General features: G+C 32.0%; 1 protein-coding gene across 1 annotated transcript in view; it reads right to left on the minus strand.

Moving 5' to 3' along the window:
- The window catches only part of LOC108693613 (lachesin-like), a 44,265-nt gene extending 37,033 nt beyond the window's left edge, over positions 1 to 7,232 (minus strand). The window contains exon 1 of the mRNA XM_018202650.1: positions 7,073 to 7,232. The gene's annotated coding sequence lies outside the window, so the exon portion shown is untranslated. The remainder of the gene's footprint in view (positions 1 to 7,072) is intronic.
- Between the last annotated feature and the right edge of the window lie 674 nt (positions 7,233 to 7,906).

A 7,906-nucleotide genomic window follows, 5' to 3' on the forward strand; every position in this document is an offset into this window, starting at 1 on the left:
ATATATATATATATATATATAAGTACATTATGTATTCAAGATTATTTACGTAGAGTTATATTGCGATGTATGAACTAGTTGTCCATAAATAAACAAAATATTGATTTGTTTTATCTTTGTAACTAATCAGTGAATCGCAATGAAACTTTGCATAAATTATTTTGAATATTTAAAATACTTATAAAGGAAAAATGTAAATTTGTAAATTATTCTTAACATTTTAATTTTTAACAATAAAAATAACAACAAATAAACTACAAAAATGTATTATTAAATAAAAATATAGTCTTATTTACATAACTTTCATATGTATATAGTTTATTTAAAATGTAAATATTAAACATATCTATAAATTTAATTTTTTTTGCAGGGATTGTATGTCTAATACATCCTTAACTTATTATTGTATATCAAAATTTATAAAAATCTTTTACTAATTATTAGATAATTATTATAAAGACAGTAAAGATCTTATCTTTTTGATTTATATTATTTTTGATTTATATTATTTTATATGTTTGGCTTAATGATTTCGAAAGGTTGAAAGATTATTATGACAGAATTTGCCATCTTTTTTTCTTATGCTTAATTTATTTATAACATATTTTGTTCATCTTGGAAAATATATTCGCAGATACTCATATGCACACTCATGAGTATATATAACGTTCAACAGGAACGTGGCAAGAATGTTGCAAGGAGACTGGAAAGACGAGAAAAGTAATTCTAGCCTAATTTCAATCCTTCAAAAAGCTCGGATCGTACATGTATAGGTGCATATAAAATTCTATATCATTTTTACGTGCTTGCATAGGAATGTGACAAATCCCCAATGCGTTGTTACCATTTTTGTGATCTCCATTCAGAGGAAAATTTTCGAGCATATTTCCGATAAAATGCAATAACGCGTGTCTACCCGCGTATGTTTAAACGCGTGTATTTCAGCAATTTATCTATCGAAAATTGATGCAAAAATCCTCGACGATAAAAAAAAACATCCGATCGGTGAAAAAAATATGAATTTAAAGATTTGTATTTATTTAAATATTCATTTAGAATGTTTAGATTATACAAAGTCGAAAATTTGAATAAATTGAACATCATTAATAAGTCATTTATTAATACCATTCAAAAAATTCATTTTGAATACTACAGTCACTTGTGACAAGCATAGTATACCGCATTCATTAAATTTGGCATTATATAATAAGTTCTCGTATACGAATAATTCATGTTTCTAATTAGCACATGTTATTTAATATATTTTTCTAAAATGGAGTAAAAAATGCTCGTATATTTTCTCGTATATTAAGTTAATTTAATTATAGCTTGAAATAAGCTTGAAATGACATTGTGTTAATATTTTTCTAAAATCGTTAATATTTTGTAAAATGCAAACATTGCAGAAGTGATTTCTATCATTTTAAGATAATTACGCGATAAATTTTAAAAATGATTTAGATACATCGAAGAATAATTTTTGCTCGTATTCACTTTGTGTAAAAAACTTGGGATTAAATCGTCGGAGAAGTATTACTAACTTAACTCTTGCTAAATTCCAATGTGCTTATTAAAATTTTCTTAATAATATTTCTCAACTCTTCATTGTCTTTTTTACGTTGCGTTTCTACAATCGCATTGAAAATAATTTTAATCTCAATTACTTTCTCAAACGGCAAATCTGTTACATGAAGAAATAGAATTACAATTTACGTAGAATCATTCTTTTCTGAGATTGCGGTCTATTATATTATACACATTTTATACATGTAATATATTTAAGCAATATTAACTAATGTTATAATGTTATAATGTTATAATGTTTATATATTATACATGTAACAATAAATTGCTCAAGTGAAAAATGTAATTCTGTGAAGAATATAATTCTACATTTTCATTTTTTTATTTATGCATAATATTATACATCGTCATAAATATCAAAAAATATTTTTATTTCTATAACTCTTGTTATGTAAAAGCATAATTTATCTTATTAATCAAATTTCACGTTATTATATATGTATATTTATCAAAGAAAAAAATGTCTCGTAAGTCTCATTCATTATTAGTATTTTTGCAACTTGAATTTCAACAAGGTTTGAGAAAGTATACAGTATCACTCAAATTTTAATTTAAGAAAGGCAAGCGTCTTTAAAAGACGCGCGAAAAGATACACTGAAAAAGTCTGAGAAAAATGTCTGATTGGATTAATTAAAATTCTAGTTGAAAATGGACAAATCAGAATTTTCTGATTTCGACTATTCTAATTGAGATAACCGGAATTTTGATTGATATAATCAGAATCTTTTGGTTCGTTCATTTCAGACATTTTTCTCAGTCAGCATAACATTTCGTTAATTTGCACAAAAACATTGTTGTAGCTGCATACGTGTTGGATGAACAAACGGATTATTTTATCAAGTTTTATTTATTAAGGATTTTCGTGAGACGCGTCTCCTAACTCTATATATTTATATCTTGACACACACAACTCCCATCTCTCTCGAAGAATTTTTCAGTTTTCAGTTTCCTGAGTAGAGAGTGCTTTTCTCCCCTGCTTCAGAAGTTAAACAAACGGTTTATATAAAGTATCGATACGTAGCCAAACACACATTTCCGACGAAGTTCCATTGACGGTATAAGCAATTTGTTTTGTCGAGCGGAACTTGCCGATACCGATATATATGAGCTGAGTTCTCTGCAAAATGCTGCTGCGGCTTGGACATGCTTCTTCCAACAATAAAGTGGCCAAAGATGTACAACACGTTGCTGCATTGTAGCGCATTTTCATTCAGATCTATTACAGCGTAGAAATGTGTCGTGTAGCAGATGATGCTATTTAAAGCGTCGCACCGCAGTTATGCGAAAAATAAATAAATGTAATAAATGACAAGCAATTTCTCGTTTATAAGAAAAGTTCTAAAAAAAATGTGAGTTTGAAGAAAATCACACGGTACATTTATGTCGCAGAGTTTCATAAAATTTATTAAGTAATATGAACGTTATCGCGTGAATTTTCCAATCTTCCACATCTTCGTTTTTCTTTTTCATATCGAGGAAGTAATGCAAGTTATTTCATGTACATGTCACTAATCGGTCACATATCTCGTACGAGTGTAAGAAGAAAAGCTAGTATGTGTACGGACAATCCAGAAAATGGTGTTCTGATCTCATACCGGAAAATAAGATATCTGTTCTATGTGCATACAAAGGGAACGACACTTTCTATGCATGGAAAAATGGACAGAATCTTATTTCCATTTTCCAGCGCATCTATATCCGCGTTGCAGAGTATACTCGCGAGAGATTCACTTGAGGGAACGAACCCGCGCAGATCTCAGATTTGCGTGCGATCTTAATCAATGCGACACAACAATCTTTGACGATTCAAAAAGATTCTAAAGGCTTTTATGATTTATTTCATTCGTGTTGTCTATGCTGAAGATAAAACACTAACCTCCGAATAATTCTAATAGTATTTTTCATTGATAGAACTGGTGCGCATACTAAAGTGCACATTAAAGCCGTTATATACTAATTTATGTAAAAGTGAGACATCTAAATTGATAAAATGCTCAATGTACATTTTATCAAATTACGTACAACGGCTTTAAAGTGCGCATTGAGTGCGCACCAGTGAAAAATGCTATTAGTACACATGATTGAGTCATTCACATCCTGCACATTTCATAAAAAACCTAGGAACATCAAATAATTAATATTAAATCTCATAGGACTGTACATGTGAGAACACAACTAATAATTAGTTGTAACATTTATATGCAATTTTTTTTAATGTACAACCTCATAAATATTTTATAAAGATATTAAGGTAATGTAAGAATCATTTAATATTTTTTATATATTTGTTAAAATGATGAAAATTAACTCGAGACAGATGAATGACCACCGTGTGTAGTAAAGAACCGGAAAATCATAGTGTGTACTAAGAATTAAAGGCACTTAATAATTCATGATCGCGTTGAACGAGGTACGACAAGTATTTTAGGGTAATGTTATATATATGTGCCTCGTCGGTTGGTACAACTCTCACCCTCATCCGCTTCCGTCTTTCCGTTTAGAAAGACGTGTGCTCGCTACGTTTCCTTTCTATCCCATCTTCCTTTGGTCTCGCGGTAATACCCGAATTTTGAACATTAGTTTGCGAACCATTTAGCACAACTACTCGACGACCTCGTCTGTCTCTCTTTCTCTTTCGCTCTCTATCTGTGAAAGCAGTTCGAATCACGCAGCCTCTGCATATATTGTGCACTCTCTCTCTCTCTCTCTCTCTCTCTCTCTCTCTCTCTCTCTCTCTCTCTTGCTTACATATAGATTTAACCGCAACATTCTCGCTACCGACACGGCATAGTCATTGTGCATTAAGCTTGACGATGTGCCTCTTCTCCAGTTCCCTCCCGACGGATATGACGGCTTCACTAGGAGTAATTTCACCAAGAAATTAGACTTTCTTGCCACTCACGAGATCTGTTTAAACCCTAGGATGGGACAATACAGGGAATATCTCCAGATAATTTTTTAACCTGCTATTTTACGAATATATTTACATTTTTATAAAATATTTTGGCAAAAATGATACTTTTACTTTATTTTAAAGTAAAAAAATATAATATAATATAATATATTATGTAATATATGTAGTAACACAATTCGTCGCTTTGTGATCAACTAAGAATAGTAATTTAATTATATTTTTTTATTGCACGCTATGCGTATTTAAAAGAGTAAAGTTTAATCATCTTTATTAAATAAATTTAAAATAAATTTCACTTTTTTACGAAATAAATATGAGTGGTCTACTCAATTACCTCCGATGTTTTGTATAGCAAAAAAGATATATTAAAATAATACGTGACTGATTTCAATTGTCTTCTCAAAGACAAGAAAGTGCCATTAAGTTTGCCGCGCACACAAATCAATTACACTAAGCGCTTCTTTTTCATTATCATCCGCTTTTTTCAAGCCCGTTAAGTCGTTTATAATGTCTACGTAGTGGTCGTTTTACGCAACACTAAATCTAAATTTGCTTTTCTTAAAGGACGATTACTTTAGAATGCAGCGATAACAGAATTTGCGCCCGGAGAATTTTCCAATAAAATCAAGTAAATTTCTGAAATAACGAAGTTAATGTTTAATTATAAATCAAACCTGTCCTGTATCGTCCAACTGGATGTATCATTTGTGGCGAAATATATGTACGACAAAAATAATATGATATTTAATTTGATGAAAAATTTAATGGAATTGTCTTTAATCGATCGCTTGGTAGTCCATAACAGAGTTACATTAAAGTCTTTTGAAATATTAGCGAAATCTATTTGTAACAAGTTACATGTCGTCTAACAAACCTTCGCAGGTACAAGAATCGGCGAATTCAATTAAGTATATCAAGCGCGCAAAGTTGATTCTCGAAAACGACGAGAAACGATCGTCAGAAGGATTCTTCCTTGGAATGATCCTTCTCTCCCGCAGAGAAGTAGCTCGTTTTAGATTGTGGCTCACGACGACGACCTTTGCCATCGCAATTATTTAGTTATCCTTGTCAAGAGGAGTTAACACCCGCAATTTTAAAGGTGCGATAGGAGAGACGCTATTATTAGCGTTGTTTGTGTTATTCCATCATCATCGTTTATTAGACGTAAAACAAGAATAGAATAACACAAATAGCGCTAATAGCGTTTCCCCGAACACACTTTAAGACTCTATTGCCGGAACTTGATCCACGCGTGCTTGATTTGATTCTACACACAGTTTCCAGCATGAGAAGCCGCGTCCGGCATCCGCGGCTTCCGAAGCTCCCCGAGATACCAGCAAATTAATCTGAAGCCGAAGTTCGGCAGTTTACTCGACTGCAAGACTCTCGTTCTCTTCCTCGTTCGCCGTTTCCCTCCGCGATCGCGGTTTCATCTTGCAGAACGCGATATTACTTGTGAAAACAAGTAATAATGGAAGAGAGTGATATTATCCGATTGATGTGAAGCGATTCTCGTTTCCAGATCAAGTTTTGCGTTAAATTAACCATCAAGATATTTCTCTCGTATTTTCTAAAGGATCGAGATCGAAAAACTTTGTTCTCAAAGACGGAACGAAATGCGCATCAAAAACATCGATGAGTGTTTGAACCGATAAAGCTTATTTCGAAACGCGTGCGATATTTTGTTTTCAACTTTGCTCGATAAAGTTTTCTGTGTCAATTTAACTTAGCGCATTATGAATTATGGAACATAATTTTTTAAATAACAAATTAATAAGTTATAATCGTACACGAATGAAAAAACATCGTAAAACAAATATAAAAGTTAAATTTTATTATAGTTGAAAAATCAATTTTTACCATTTTCGTTCTGAATTAAAACGACACGGCAAATGCTGTATACACAAAAATTCTCATTATGTTTTGTGTTTTAATTATTTCTAATATTCCAATCATAATTCAAGTTACGAGTATTTTCAATGCGATATTTGCATGATAATCAAGTAAAATATTATATTCTTCCAAACTATAAATAATAAAAAATTCATCAATAATCGATTGTGCAATCAATATTAAAATGATGGTTCGATCACTTGACTTTTTTGAGGTTTGAATCGTCATAAACGCTAAATTTTAGACACTTCAAACACTGTCCAAGAGTAGCGTATCAATTGATAAAATGTACCAATCTGATCGAAAAGTTTTCATGTGCCAGTTGGCGACTAAAATAACGATTTTAATAAAAATTATTCAATGTACTTGACTAGCTTCTGAAAGATTATACAACATTTATAGTAGCCCATCGTACCTTCAGTTTCGAAAATGGCGCCCGCTTTCACCGGCCGTCGTCGAGGGAAAACTTGTACAAATTATAAATATGTAAATGACTTAAAATGACTGAAACTTCGCGAAGAGCGACCACCAGATATTAAAAAGCAATCGCGCGTTCCCCCGAACACAGCATTTAGAAATATATAATGTTAGACCAAACTTGGCGCAGAGGAACGGCGGGAAGTGGGAAATGCAAGGGTTTTAAGGTCGTTAAAAAAAAGTTCCTTGTGATTTGTGACTTACCGCGGGCACACACACGCGACGAGGTTCAACAGCGCAGCGGGTCGGCGATCAACGCTGTAACGTTCCTCGAAGACATAACTGTTGCTTCCCGCAGGTAGTGCCGGGCGTCGAATGGAATGGAATATAAGTAATGAATATAAGTAACGCTCGGCTGTTTGCGCGTTCCGCTCCGAACCGTACCGGCAGATAGACTGTGCGCGACTGTGCGTCCGCCACTCTCGTGAGCTCCCTTTTATAGGTCGTCGCCCGCGCGTCTACTCAAACGTCGACACTCGCTACTTGACGACTAACGTCCCTCTGCTACGACGGATCCTGCGCGCGTTTTTTAGATGTGCACAACAAATTTTTAATTAACAAAATATACAAAATGATTTAATATGATACTTAACTATAAAATATATATTTTCTCAAAATGTAAGCGTACTTCTTCGAAAGAATTATTACTGTCAAGAATTTCATAGCTAAAATAAGTTTTATTTTTCGATATATTTTCAAAAAATTAAAATATAGTTCTAAAAATAAACAATTAAAATTGTAATATATAGTTAAAGATAATATAGTTGTGATTAATATCACGAATAGATCGTTAAATCGTTTTTTATTTTTCAGAACATTTAAATCCATTTTAAACGATCTAAAATTTATGTCAGATTTTAGGATAGAATTCTATTTATATAATAATTTTATGTGCTATATTTTTCTTTTGAATTTTCAAATGTTTTACGCAGTACGTAAAATTACAAATAGAATTTTATTTAGAATTTTTACACGAATTAGACCGCCTAAAATAAGTTTTATTTGTGAGTTTAATTGTAGTTAAAAGTCGATGATTTA

Source organism: Atta colombica, unplaced genomic scaffold (assembly GCF_001594045.1).
Source record: "Atta colombica isolate Treedump-2 unplaced genomic scaffold, Acol1.0 scaffold109, whole genome shotgun sequence".
NCBI classification, from domain to species: Eukaryota; Metazoa; Arthropoda; class Insecta; order Hymenoptera; family Formicidae; genus Atta; species Atta colombica.